The sequence below is a fragment of the Salminus brasiliensis genome, chromosome 16 (genome assembly GCF_030463535.1).
Source record: "Salminus brasiliensis chromosome 16, fSalBra1.hap2, whole genome shotgun sequence".
Classification (NCBI taxonomy): Eukaryota; Metazoa; Chordata; class Actinopteri; order Characiformes; family Bryconidae; genus Salminus; species Salminus brasiliensis.
The window spans coordinates 33546986-33561690 of record NC_132893.1 but is presented as its reverse complement, the minus strand read 5'-3'; the positions used below and the strand labels follow the sequence as shown (position 1 = coordinate 33561690).

At 43.9% G+C, this 14705-nt stretch overlaps 1 protein-coding gene across 1 annotated transcript in view; it reads left to right on the top strand.

Annotated features, from left to right (window-relative positions):
• The window catches only part of phf24 (PHD finger protein 24), a 59933-nt gene that overhangs the window by 1216 nt on the left and 44012 nt on the right, over window positions 1–14705 (top strand). The gene's annotated exons all lie outside the window — the stretch shown is intronic.

Sequence of the window (14705 nt, the reverse complement as noted above, 5' to 3'; positions counted from 1 at the left end):
CACTAAGGGACTCCGGGCAGCATGAATAGATTCCACTCATCAATACAGTACTAATCACAGCAAGTCAGTTGTGCTGATCTAACACTTGTTTCACACTTTGGATGGATGGAAATACAAAAGACCCTTTGTCTAGTGTAGCCTACACCCTTAGGAAGGGGGTTCCTCAAGGGCTCTATAGTAATGGTGGTGACAATTCAAGGGGCCATTTGAATGTATCCAGGGTTCTTTGTACACAAGCAGAAGTTTCTTGTAGATGGAGCTTGTTTGTGGTTACTGATGTGGGGATGGGGGGGGGGACAGGGATGGGGATTATGATGTATTTATATATGTGTGAGTATACACACACACACATACACACACACACACACACACACACACACATATATATACACATCACTGCTGTTTTTAGTTTTTTTTTTATGGTGTAAAACTGTATTTGCTCTGGACATTGTTTAAATACCTTTGCATGAATTTTATGATATATTTATATAGGTTGAATGGACTATACACACACACACATACACACATATTTATATATATATATGTGTGTGTGTGTGTGTGTGTGTGTGTCCATGGTGTAAAACCCTGTATTTGCTCTGTACACTGTTTAAATACCTTTGCATGAACTGACCAATAGAAATGCTCTAAATGACTTGGAATACACTTGCATTTTTTACATTGACTTCCATTCAAAGAGAAGGACATTTTGGAGCTACATGTTTTTTACACACACATACACACACACACACACACACACAGACATATATACAGATGTATACAGTGTGTATGATTATATATATATATATATATATATATATATATATATATATAATCACACACACACACACACATATATATATATATATAATCACACACACACACACACATATATATATATATATATATATATATATATATATATATATATATATATATATATAATCACACACACACACACACACATATATATATATAACTGTCCTTTTTTGTTGCTATTTTTCACTTGTAGACGTATCTGAATCTAGCAGTAGTTCTTTACATTGTGTCAAGGTGGATGTTGTGTCAGAAAAAGGTTCCTCAAGGGTTCTTTAGTAAAGGCAATGGTTCTACATAGAACATATGTGGTTTTAAACGGGATAAGGGGTGGTTTACATTAGTGGAAGACCTTTTGTAGGTGGATCCAAATATTATCACAACAGTATCCAAGTCTAAGAGCCCTGATTCCTTCTCATGTAATTTATCATCGCTGTCACATAACAAAATTTTTATCTATTTTTGCTGTTTTTGACCTTTTGACATAATGTGAATATGGCACTTGTTCTTTATATTAAGTATCATATTTTATAATCAATGGACCAATAGAAATGCTCCCAAATGAACTTGAGTTTTTTTCTTCTTCTGTAAAGTTGACAATTTAAAGGTACACAGTACTCACACAGTGTACAGAGTAGCTACATATATATATATATAGCTCTGGAAAAAATAAAGAAATCACTTAATAATTTTTCTTAAATCTGCATCTCTACGTGTCGGACAGCTGTTTTATTTCAGGTATTTCATCAAGCAAAGCTGAGATACCTGAATCTGCAGAATATGAATGGCATAAAGTCCCAACAGCAATGTGAAAGACTAGTGGAGAGCCGGCCGAGACATGAGAGCTGTGATTGGAGGTCGAGGTTATTATTTCAGCATAATGATTCTGACTGCTCTCAAAGTTCAGATATTAGTCCTGTGTTTAAATCTGAATAATAACTTCTTTATATTATAATTATTATCATCATTTATTCACATTATTTGAGCAGCTGTTTTTGAGCAGTTGTCATTTCTGCAAATACATAAATAAATGCTCTAAATAGTAAATATTTTGTTTGAAATTTTGGGGAAATGTTGTCCATGGTTTATGAAATATAATGCAAATGTTAATTTCTCTTAAACACACTGCCTATAAATAGTAAAACCAGAGGAACTGATCATGTAGGGTGGTCTCTTTTCTTATGACCCATCTGTAGTAGTGAGCACACACACACACACACACCCATACCCAGAGCGGTGGGCGCCCAGGAAGCCTTGCGCAAGGGCACAACAGTGGCAGCTTGCTGAGCCCGGGTATCGAACCCACTACCTGGTTATCCACAGCCCGGAGCTCTAACCACTGAGCCACCACTGCCCTCATCTGTCATCAAAACAAAAGTGGGACATCACCAAATTCTAAAATAATTATAAATTTAAAATATTTTACTTGTCGCTCAAATGTTGATCAAATAATCTGTAAAATAATTTGTATTCAATTAGAAAGGAATATAAATGTTTTCACTAGCGCTCTCAGATTTTCAGATCACTGCATACATCAACCAGCCATAACATTAAAACCACAAATATGAAATGAAATTCTCTGCTTATTTTAATTATTGTGTATTGCTTGTTTTTACTGTAATATTAGCACTTCAGACAAACGCTGTAAATGTACATCACCATTCATGCATACATCACACATACACTGAAATGACCACTGCTAGATCAGCTCGATCAGCGTGGGCTATCTGGTTCTTACTGAATCATTTGTGCATCCATTAAAAGCTCCGTTGGGGTTAACTAGATTAAAATATCACATGAGCTCAGGGTATGGGTTTTAAGTGTCCTATATGGGTCCATTGTGGTCAGCGTTGTGCTATTAATATTTGGCCTTATGGTAAATGATACAGTGCATCTGGGTTTAGGATCTTGTAAATGTGACCCATCAGGTTGGACTATTTCTCTGCATCAGCTGCTCTGACATGTTATTTTAGGCCTGGAAATCCCACAGGATCCATAACCCTCTAGGGGCTCCTGAGGTCCCTGTGGGTTTGATGGGTTAGAAAAGGCTAGATTGTATATAGGCTCCAGTATCAGTTTGTTAAGTAACCTTCAGTGATGTGGTCTCAATGTTGAGGGGCAACAGCACCACTGGCAGGTGGAATAACATGGAGTATCTTCATCTACACTGGCTCCCGTCCAGGGATGGATATAGTGAACAGTCGGTTCTTGAAGGTGATGGAGGTGTTGAAGCAGGAGAACATCCGGCAGGTCTTCCGGTATGCAGTGGTCAGTACCTAACTGCCAAAAGTGCTCCAAGAGAGGACAGCCGATGAATCAGTGACAGGGTTCTGGAGGCCCCAACTCACAACTACAGGACTTAAGGGATCTCTAGCTATCACAGGACACCATGCCTTGACAGGCCAGAGCTGTTTTGGTGACATGAGGGGGATCTACACAATATTAGGCTGTTTTTTTGTGAATAAATGGTGGTCCTGGTTTTACACGTCTACACTCCACATACAAAATCAGCAGCTGGGGGTCTACATCTGTTATTGGGAATTCCTGCTCCCTTTCCCATTATACTAAACTGGCAGGTCTTTCTTTTTTCATGCCAGGCAACGTTCCTTCTGCCGTGGCTTAAATTTGTACATTTCTTATGTCCAAGTTCCTTTTTTTAACGAGAAATGACCTTCAACGGGACGTCTGCTCTGTCATGTGGAGGTCAGCTGCCCTGACCTCCTCCCTGCAGTAATCACTAGTTGTTGGCAGTGTTCCTGCACCAGTTCACTTGTCCTTTCTCTCTCTCTCTCTCTCGCTCTGCCTCTCTCTCTCATGTAACACTCCTTTTCGTAGAAGAAATGACCTTTCCTGGGACCTTCCTTTCCTGCCCTGTGTTTCGGGACCATAAACACGGTCTTTCCTAATGTATCATCAGAGTGTTTTTGCCACCTTTCACTCACTCACTCACTGACTGCTTGACTGAGTGACTGTCTGTCTGATTGACTGGCAGTGTACAAGCCCTGCCTCCTGTTTGCCGGGAACAGACTGAGGACTGCATTTAGCCTCAAAGCTAACATGTATCTGAGCTGCTGAGAGGAGCTGAATTTGGGTCTTCTTGCTTGAAATATGATAGTAAAGGGAGGTGGAGCAAAGACACACTGTGGCATTAATGCGTGTGTCAAAGGCCGTAGCGGTAGCATGGCACAACATCGCTACTGTGGTCTTTACCTCGCTATCGCCTCACCCAGCATCGCTACGGCACTGAACATGAACCTATGGGCACCATGCTGCCTAATGCCAGGTGTGGGCTAGAGGGGTATAAGGCCCTCCAGTGGTACTGTGTAAGTACCTGAAAGGCCCTGGACCTCATGAACATGGCCTGTGACTAGCAATGCTGGGTGAATGGGCAGCCGGCACAACAGCGATGCAGACGCTGTGGTAGCGAGGCTATCAGCGTGGCATTGATGCTGGGTGAGGCCGGGTGAGGCCTTGCTACAGCGCCGTTAGTCACAGGCCATGCTCATGAGGTCCAGGGCCTTTCAGGTACTTACCTTTTAGGCCTTATACCCCTCTAGCCCACGCTTGGCATTAGGCAGCATGGTGCCCATAGGTTCATGTTAATTTATCTGCTCCAGAGAGTCCTATTCTATTGGCAGTACTTCTCTACAGGGACTAGACAAGCTTGTGTGTGTATTTGCATTTGCACATCTGTGTCCGTGTCAATGGGTGCAGCTTAAAGTAGCGAAATGCAGTCATTGCTCAATTCTGTTATCGTGATGCACAATATGCTCTTCTAAGCAGATCGAGGATATTGTTTGGGCTTAAAGAACAATGTTCAAAGGTTTTCTTGTGTAATTAGACTGATTTAATTAGATAAAGAGCAGCAGATGTTGAATACAAATCACAGTATTTAGTACAGGAGAGGATCTGAAGAGTCTATTGCTGATTAAATGTATCATGACATAGCATTTTTGCCATATCGCCCAGCCCTAGTGTCCACATACATTTGGACATGCATTGACTTCCCTTCATTCAAACGTGTCCATCAATGCATGCAGAATTGATGCACTCGTGTACTTGAGCAGCAACAACACTGCGCAGTATCTACACTATATGTTATGTAGTGAGACCTGACATTATAGTGGATTTACAGCACTTTATTGGATTTAACATGCAAAAGTTTGGACGCCCCAGCCAGAATTTCTGTTGCTGTGAATAGCTCAGTGAGAAGAAGATGAACCGATCTCTAAAAAAAGGCATGAAGTTACAGATGATACATTCATTTCAACGTTTTACGCAAGAATCACCCAGCATCGCTACCATGGCGATAGCCTCACTACCGGAGCATTAGCATCGCTATTGTATTGGCTGCAGACTCTGCTACTATATATATTTATATATATATATTGTGTGTATATATCTAATTGATCTACTTTTGTGTATTGCTATCGCTTTGCTGCCGTGACACTGTGAATTTCCTCACTGTGGGACTAATAAAGGATTATCTTATCTTATCTTACTGGGACGTTAGTCATAGGCCATGTTTATGAGGCCCTAGGCCTTACCAGCCATCAGGCTCTGAGGGCAAGGCTTGAGATGACTTTACCAGTCAGGGTCCCATGAAATGCTACTTGAGACCTAATATTACCTATTAAACCTATTAAAAGCCTAATGGAGGTGATTTTATACCACAGAACCTTTTTTATACAATAAAAGGCCGATATTTGGGGGCCAAACTCCCCACTATTGAAAAGCCATTGATGCTTCTATGCAGACAATGGCAGTCCAGTGAAACCAGGCTTGCCTGATTATTCTTGGTTCTTTGTCTTATTTAACTCATTAAAATCTGTCCCCAGAGGACCTGATTCATCAGAGTGACGCTGAAAAACATTCGATGACCTTTGGCTGCAATAATGCCAATAACTGCATTTTCCCAGTGTGGCACAAATGATCATGACTCTGTGGATACTGCTACCTCATGGCTGTTGGGTTTCCTTCAGAGGTAGCAACAACAGCTATTTTGAGTGAACTCCTACTTTAATTCTGGCTGTGCATCGTTCCTGTGCGGCTGTACCTCTTCCTCCAGCTCGCTCTCAACACTCACATAATCTCTCTGATCTGCCTCCCTGCCTCTAGAGTCTGGCGAACTCATCCTGTATTCACTTCTAGAGCCAAGTGATCTGTTCTGCATCTCTTCAACCCCTGGAGCTGCAGTCTGGTGTACAGGCAGACAGATAGTGTGTATGTATATATATATATATATATATATATATACACACACACACACACACACACACACACACACACTCTATTGACAAAAGTATTGGGACACCTGCTCATTCATTGTTTCTTCTGAAATCAAGGGTATTACAAAGAGTTGATCCTGCTTTTGTTGGAGTAACTGTCTCTACTGTCCAGGGAAGAAGACTTTCTACTAGATTTTGGAGGAGCATTGCTGTGAGGATTTGATTGCATGGATGTTGGATCAGGATGTTGCATGGATGATCACCACTCCACCTCATCCCCAACTCATCCCAAAAGTATGGAATGGAGCACCATCCACCATTCCAGAGAACACCATTCTTCCACTGCTCCACAGCATTTCAACATTTTATGCAAGAATAGTTTATTATTATTATTATTATTATTATTATTATTGTTGTTGTTGTTGTTGTTTTTTTGGTAAAATTTAAAGTGAATAAAGGAAAGGAGCACCAAAGTGTGATTCCTTTTAAGAATCTGAGCTCCTGTATGACTCATGTGACCAAGAATAATTAGCTTGGTAGAGTTTTACATTTTAAAGCTTCATAAATACTCAAGTATAATTCAGTTCAATTCAACCTTTATTTAGACTCTGAGTACATTGAGGGTGACCCTCATTTACAAGCCAAGTCAAGTCAAGGGGGGGGTTACGAGCGGGCTGCACACGCCTGTGTTGACAGTTCACTGCGGAGATAGCAGCGAACGTCTGACTGCTGATGAACGTCTGCCTAGACTGTTTTCAGTTACAGATACAGCAATACTGCAGAAACTGACCTGAACCCCCTCATTTCAAGACCACTGCGCCCATCAGTGCTGTTTAAAGGACACAGGTGGAAACATTCCTGAAAATGGACTGTTGTCTGTAGACTCTAAGCTGTCCACAATAACCCATATTTTGACCAGGGGTGCCTAAACTTTTGCATCCCACTGCAGGTGAATAATTTACATATTCTGGCAGAAGTGGGTCATGCTAAAATTCTGTTCTGCTTGTTCAGCCTGGCAACAGTTGCTATGAAAAAGGATATAACATGTTAAAAAATACTAGCTGAACAGTATTTTCTGAATACAGGCATCAGGGCTCTCTCTCTCTCGCTCGCGCTCTCTCTCGCTCTCGCGCTCTCTCACTCTCTCTCTCTCACGCTTGCCTGCTTGCTCTCTGCAGCATTTTCATTCAAATTCCTCCGCGCACGTCACTGGACCAGCGTGAGAATCTACCCTCAGCGTTCCCTGTTTCCCTGTGAGCTGTTTGGCCACTCTTGTTTTGAAGCATCTAAAAGGGGCCCAGGGTTACAAACCCAGAAACACAGAGCGCGAGAGTGTGTGTGTGTGAGAGAGAGAATGAGGGACAGGGCTGGTTGTGATTTGGGGCTGGTTGAAATAAATAAAAAGCCAGCAGCTTTACTCTCACACATTCAGCCAGTGCTGGACAGAGTGACAAGATTCCTGAAAAGACCTTCAGGAAGATGGAGCAGACTGTGGATGGGCGGTGCACTGTTCTACTGTGCAGCAATATGACCTTTGAGTCATCAGAGGACAACCTTGCCTGTATGTTCACCCACACTATTCCAATCCCTATGTGTTGGTCACTGGACCAGTGTGAGGATCCACACTGGCCTCTCTTGTTTGAAGGGGTCAAACATGTAACGGGGTCCGGGGTTACAAACCCCGAGAGTTTGAGAGTGTGAGAGAAAGGGAATGAGGGACTGAGCTGGTTGTAATTTGGACCTAGTGGTTGGTGTGGAACAACAAATAACACCACTATCTTCCAGTGAGCTACCATATCATGTGGGAGACTGGGGTTCGATTCCTGGTCTGGGTGACTGTGCTGCGCTACGCTAATAAGAGTCCTTGGGCAAGACTCCTAACATTACACTGGCCCAACTCTGTAATACGAGTAACCTTATAAGTTGCTCTGGATAAGAGCGTCCGCTAAATGTCGTAAATGTAAGTAGATAAAATGTAAGTAGGCAATCTAGAAACACCCAATGAAACCCAGTGAAATGTAAGGGGGTCTGAGAGTTTGAGAGTGTAAGAGAAAGGGAATGAGGGACTGGGCTGATTGTAATTTGGGCCTAGTAGAAAGATTAGGCCATATAGAAACACCCAATAAAAACAGCAGCTCACTCAGTCCAAGCCAGCGCTGGACAGAGTAAGAAAATTCCTGGAAAGACCTTCGGGAAGATTTGGCAGACTCAGTGTTCCCTTTTTCCTTGTGGGCTGTGTTCCCACTGTTGCTGGAAGCATCTAAAGGGGCCCAAGGTTACAAACCCACAAACAGAGAGAGTGAGAGAAAGGGAATGAGGGACAGGGCTGGTTGTGATTTGGGCCTGGTAGAAAGATTAGGTAATCTAGAAGAAGTCAAGAGCAGCAGACTCCAGGAGGGGTGGTGCACTGTTCTACTGTGCAGCAACACCTGCACTAATATGACCTCCAAGAAAGAGTCTGAGGGAATGAAGGACAGGGCTGGTTGTGAGTTTAGCTGGATAGAAAGATCAGAAAATATAGAAAATCTCCAAAATCCAAAGAAAACAGCAGCTTTACTCTCATTTATTCAGCTCAGACAGCAAATGCTTAATGAGTAATGAGATTCCTGAAAAGACCTTCTGTAAGAGTTAGCAGACTCTGGAGTGGTGGTGCCCTCTCTTGTTTGAAGCATGTAAAGATGTCCAGGGTTACAATCCCAAGAAACATGAGAGACATGGAGAGCCAAATAGTGAGGGAATGAAGGGACAGGGCTGGCTGTGATATCAGCAAGCAGCTTGACTCCTCAGACCAAGCCAGTGCTGCAAAGAGTGACGAAATTCCTGAAAAGCCCTTCAGGAAGATTCAGCAGATTTTGCAGTGGAGGTGTGCTGGTCTACTGGGAAGTAGGATGTGACCTTTTGGTGCACCTAAAAGAGCCCAGGCTTACAAACAAGGGGGCAAGAGTGAAGGTGAAGTGACGAGGGACGAGAAGTGGTGGACTCTTCGAGAAAGAGTCACCAGAAGAACAACTGTTCCTGTGCGTCCATGACCGGACCAGCATGAGAATCCAGGCTGGCCACTCATGTTGGAAGCATCTAAAGGGGCCCAGGGTTACAAACCCAGCCAGGCAGAGAGAGAGAGAGTGAGAGAGACGGAAGGACAGGGCTGGTTGTGGTTTCAGTCTGGGAGAAAGATTAGAAAGCTGTAGAAGAAAACAGAAGCTTTACTCTCATCTATTCCACTCAGGCTCCCCGGAGCAAGCCGGCGCTCCGCTGCACAGAGTGACTTAGAGATTATGCATTTGTCACTGCGCCGCTCGCGCTGTCTTACAGAGAGCGTTGGCCGCGCCGTCGCTTTTGTTTGGCCGAGTGTTTTTTGGGTGGGTGTTTGTGATTCCGCTGGCGCACTGGCAGAAGGTGGCCTTGCTGAACTCGTTAGAGTGATTAGTTCCAGGGCTTTTGCTCCGTGTGCTGCGGAGTTGGGGGACCAGAATCAATGGGAGAAAGCGTTCCCATGGAGAGAATGAAGGCTTTGTAGCCGCCTCATTCACACAGCGTGTCCCTGCAGGAGCGGGGAATGAAAGGCTGGGCTGGTTGGGCTTCCAGTGAGTGCAATTCGGAGCGACAGTGGGGGGAAAGAAAAGGACACATGATATTACAGTGAGCATGGAAAAAAAAGCTGTGTCTCATTACAGCCAGGGGCAAAGCGTGACATACCAGAACACACAATTTAATCATGGCTTTAGGCAAACAACTAAAGTTCTGTTGAGACGGGATTAGCTTCACCTGGGAACGTCTGTTAGAACGGAAGTGATTAGAGGCAGGTTATGGGATTTTATTCCGGTATGAATTCTGATTCGGAGTCAAGATGCTGGTTTTAGACGTCAATAATTGCTATTTTTGCAAGATTTGATCAAATCTCCTTCTCCTTCTGCCAATTAACCCAACCATTTGTAGGTACGCCCCCGACACTAGGAGGGTAAGGAATTAGCATGTGTGTCAGAAAAGCCATGTGACGTCGCTTTTTGAATTGCTGGCTGACGGGTTTTGAGGGTTCAAGGGTGATGAGGGGATAGAGCGCCATCCACACACCCGGAGATAGACCAACATACGCCCCCTCCGACATGTGCTCAGTCAGCCACACCTCTTTTTCGAAGACAAGGGAAGTGCTGCATACCCAGCTCCACCACACCAGCTAACAGAGGCCTTCACGTTTTCAAGAGTGATGACGGAAGAGAGCGCCATCTACACACCCGGACAGAGCATAGCCAGTTGTGCTCTCTTATGGACTCATTTATGGCATTTAGCTGACGCTCTTATCCAGAGCGACTTCCAGGGTTACTCATATTACAGAGCTGGGGTAATGTAGTGTTAGGAGTCTTGCCCAAGGCCTCTTATTGGTGTAGCGCAGCATAGTCACCCAGACCGGGAATCGAAGCGGGAATGGTGTGGTAGCTCACTGGAAGGTAGAGGTGTTATCTGTTACACCACACCAACTACTGGCCGCTGATGGCAAAACAGCATGGCTCTGGATTCGGACTCTTGACCCCAAAGCCATAGTGGCAGCGCATTGGACCACTGAGCCACTCGACAAAATCTGATTCAAACTAACAGGAAATTGTAACCCATAACTCATAACCCATAACTGTTCTCAGGATACATCTATCATTCTAATGGTCTAATGGCCACCAGCATTGATAGACATGGTTATTTGGTTGAATGTAAGTTGTAAGTCATAACGTTGGGTGGCCTAAAATTCAGTGTCTGACACCAAACCTTTGAGATAAGAAGGGAAACCTGACGCTTTGACAAACTACTGCACATTTTTAAGTCCTCAGTGGTGTCTTGACCACATGCCAGACTTTAATACAACACCTAGAGCCTCTGTTTTATCATGTTCGCACTCGGGCAGGCCAGGCTGTGCCTGTACTCCAGAACAGGTCCGGACACTCCCCCAGTAGACCCCATATAGAGTCTATATGGAATAAACAGTTATGGCATTCTTCTGAAACACCTGAGCACATGAGCACCTGCTGAATACTAATTGGCCAGCAAGACGTCCCCAGTGTCCTCAGGTACACTGCCAACAATGTCCAAATTCCAGGCTTAATATAGCCTGGAAAAACAACCCAGAGCTGCCTGAGAAACAGGAACACTGCAGAGGATTTAAGAGAACTATCTAACGAAGGAAATTAGCTCATGAATGGTGACGTGAACGTCCACTGGCTCACAGTGGTGTCGGTTCGGTGGTAGTAAACACTGCTAATGTGAATCAGACAGTTCGTTTGCTTAAAAATGAAAGCACTCAATTGGAAAATGAGGCGATCAGACAGACCAGCGTCAGCGAGGTAGAAAGACTAACACGCACTGCTTCTTCCTTTGGACTCGATCAATATTTCATTTAACCCAGTAGGAGGCTGCGCTACAGCACCAGCCCCAGTCTTGTTTTAGGCTGTGTTATATACAGCATGTCTGTGTTCTTTATCTCTGAGCAGTCGGGGTTCTCCTCAGTGTGTAAAGCTACTGTTTAGAAAGCAGACTATGTGAGGCCTTAGTAGACTTTTCTTTAAAAAGAGAGATCAGCCCAGTTTTTTTATATTCAGTTAAAACCCACTGTCAGGACGACGTCTTTCTTACGTCAAACTGACGTCCGGTGTGTGCCGCGTGGGCTTGTATGGGCTGTTAATCGGTTGCTGAATCACTACATAACATCCCTTTTTTCAGTTTAAAATGTCAGCCTACCAAGCCTACCACTGAATGTGCCATTATGCTGACATACACTAAATTGACAAAAGTATTGGGACACTTCTGTCTATTAAAAGTCTATAAAAACGAACGGTTGATCCCTTTTATTGAAGTAACTGTCTCCAGGGAAAAAGGCTTACTACTAGATTGTGGAGGAGAATGGCTGTGAGGTTTTGATTGCATTCAGTGGGAAGAACATTGAGTGAGGTCAGGATGTTGGATGATGATCACCACCTCATCCCCAACTCCCAACTCATCCCAAAAGTATTCGATGGATCACCAGAGAACATCATTCCAGAGAACACAGTTTTTCCACTGCTCCACAGCTCAATGCTGGGGGGCTTTATACCCCTTTACTAGCCCACGCCTGGCATTAGGCAGCATCTGGAGGTTCATCTGGAGTTGTGCATCTGCTCCAGAGGGTCCTATTCTTTTGGCAAACATTCTCTACTGGGACAGGAACACGACTAGGCCAAGTCATTCTGAATGGGTTCCCCCTAATACGTGCTGTTCTCTCAGAGCAACTTACGTTCTCAGAACTGTTCACAGTTGTGGAGAATGGCACTACACTGTGTGTCCAAATGTTTGTGGACACCCATTCTAATGAACATTGTTCTAATGGACCAGTAGAAATGCTCCAAAATGGCTTGGATAAAATCTTTTCATATGCAAATGCACACACACACACACACACATAGCTTGTCTGGTCTATGTCGAGGAAGTACTGCCAATAGAATAGGACTCTCTGAAGCAGATAAACAAACGTAAACCAATTGGCACCAAGCTGCCTAATGCCAGGCGTGGGCTAGTAGAGGGGTATAAAGCCCCCCAGCATTGAGATGTAGAGCAGTGGAAGAGCTGTGTTTTTTAAGGATTGATGGATGCTGGAGCTCCATCCAATACTTTTGGGATGAGGTGGGAATGCAAAATACTGATTAAGGCTCTTGTCGCTAAATACAATCAAATCCTCACAGCAATGCTCCTCCAAAACCTAGTAGAAAGCTTTCTTCTTCCTCTGGACAGTAGAGACAGATACTCCAACAGAAGCAGGATCAGCTCTTTTTTTTTTTTAAATATCTATCATCTTTAAAAATACCACCATAGCAGTTTAGCCCCGCCCACTTACTCTGGTACTGCTTTTTGAACGAGACTCAATACAAATCAGAGCAGTCAATCAGAAAAAGGCTCATTTACATATACACTTCTAAAAAGAATGGTTCGGTGAGGAGGTGTCATAGAAGAGCGATGTCATATTTGGTTCTAAAAACATGGTTCTTTTTAGAACCAAAAGTGGTTCTTTTACGGCATCGCTCAAAGAACCTTTTGGAGGACCTTTATGTTTAAGAGTGCATGAGTCTTAAAGGCACAGTAACATAAATCTGGATAAACAGAGGTTGGAAAACTGTCATGTAGATGGTATATCTATGGTTTTTGGTGGGTAAACCCCACAAATGTTATGCTGCTTCGCCATCGGCAGCCGGAGCCAGAGAGAGCACAACTGGCCAGGCTTCCCTCATCCCTCCCATGGGATGGAGCTGGGGATCCAGTGCATTGGCTTCCTAGTAGCGCTGCATCGGCGGCAGTGGCTGACTTCACATGTATCAAAGGAGGCCCATCCTTCCCAGTCCTCACCCTCCGAGTGTAATTGCTAATGATAGTGGGAGTCTGAGTGAGTGGGTTGGTCAATTGGTTAAAACTGGCTAATTAAAAATGAGGCTGTATCGGAAACAGACAGACCTGCTGGGCATTATTAGCATTTAGGCACTTGTAAACACTGCTAATGCATTTCTAGAGCATCAGGCAGTTCATCCTCGGACGTGATCAGACAGATCTACATCACTAAGGCAGAAGGACACGCATTGCTTTGTGTTTAGACTCAATTTTTAGACTATATTTTATCTAACCCAGTTGGTCGCTACGCGATCGCTCAGACGAGGCACAGTTACGTTGCCTCTGCCTTGCTTGACCTTCTCTAAAGGTTGGACAAAAGCTTCAGACTCTATGATCCAATGGAAATTTCCCGTTTAGGTTATTTTGCTCCCCGATCCGATCCTAGTCTCAGCTGATACCGATACCGATCAGATCTGATCTCTGTGTGTATAAATAATAATCCAGCCCCACAGTTTAGATCAGACGAGCTGCTGATTAATGGGTTCAGTAAAATCCTTTATTTGACCACCTTGACCAATCAGCTCCCAACTCCTGCAGTCTAATCACTCTGGACTGGTATCTATGGTTGTTGGTCTACTGGTGTGTAATAACTGGTTTATAGTGGGTGAATGTGCTGTGTGTGTTCTATATATAGTGTGTGTGTTAGCATTAGTGTTAGTGCTGGTTTAAGAACAGAAAAGGCGAGTGATATTATGGTCTGTTTTCAGGTTCCACTGTAAAATAGCTCCAACCTGCTGCAGAACCTCAACTCCTTTATTTACCTTCTGAGAACGGCACTGCTGCTGCTGCAGCCAGCTGAGCTATACTGTCTGCTGTGAGGACACCAGATGGCGCTCTGAACACTGTGGCTAAAATAAAGACTTGGAACTGGATCGGGATTAGAATATCTGAGACCCGATCTATTACAATATGCCTGGATTGAATCCAGAGTCCTTCTTCTCCAAGCAGCACTGATAACCTCACTGTCTTAGTCATTTCTAATAGTCCCGCTACAGAAAATGATAGAGGGCTGTATTTAGACCCCGCACTGGGGGGCACTTGGAGAAAAGAGCAGTCATCACTCATGTCGAGCTTTGCTTCAAGGTTGTCATCTTGCCCCTCCCCATCAAATCCTGTGTTAACCTACGAGCATTTAAAAGCCCTGTCCCATTACTTGCACTTGCACCCGTCCTTTGCACGTGCCCGCTAGGTGTGCAAGGCTGTAGGGTTTCCAATTCCTTTACATTTTACCAACAAACGTGCTCACAAGCGCCCCCTATGTTCACTTAA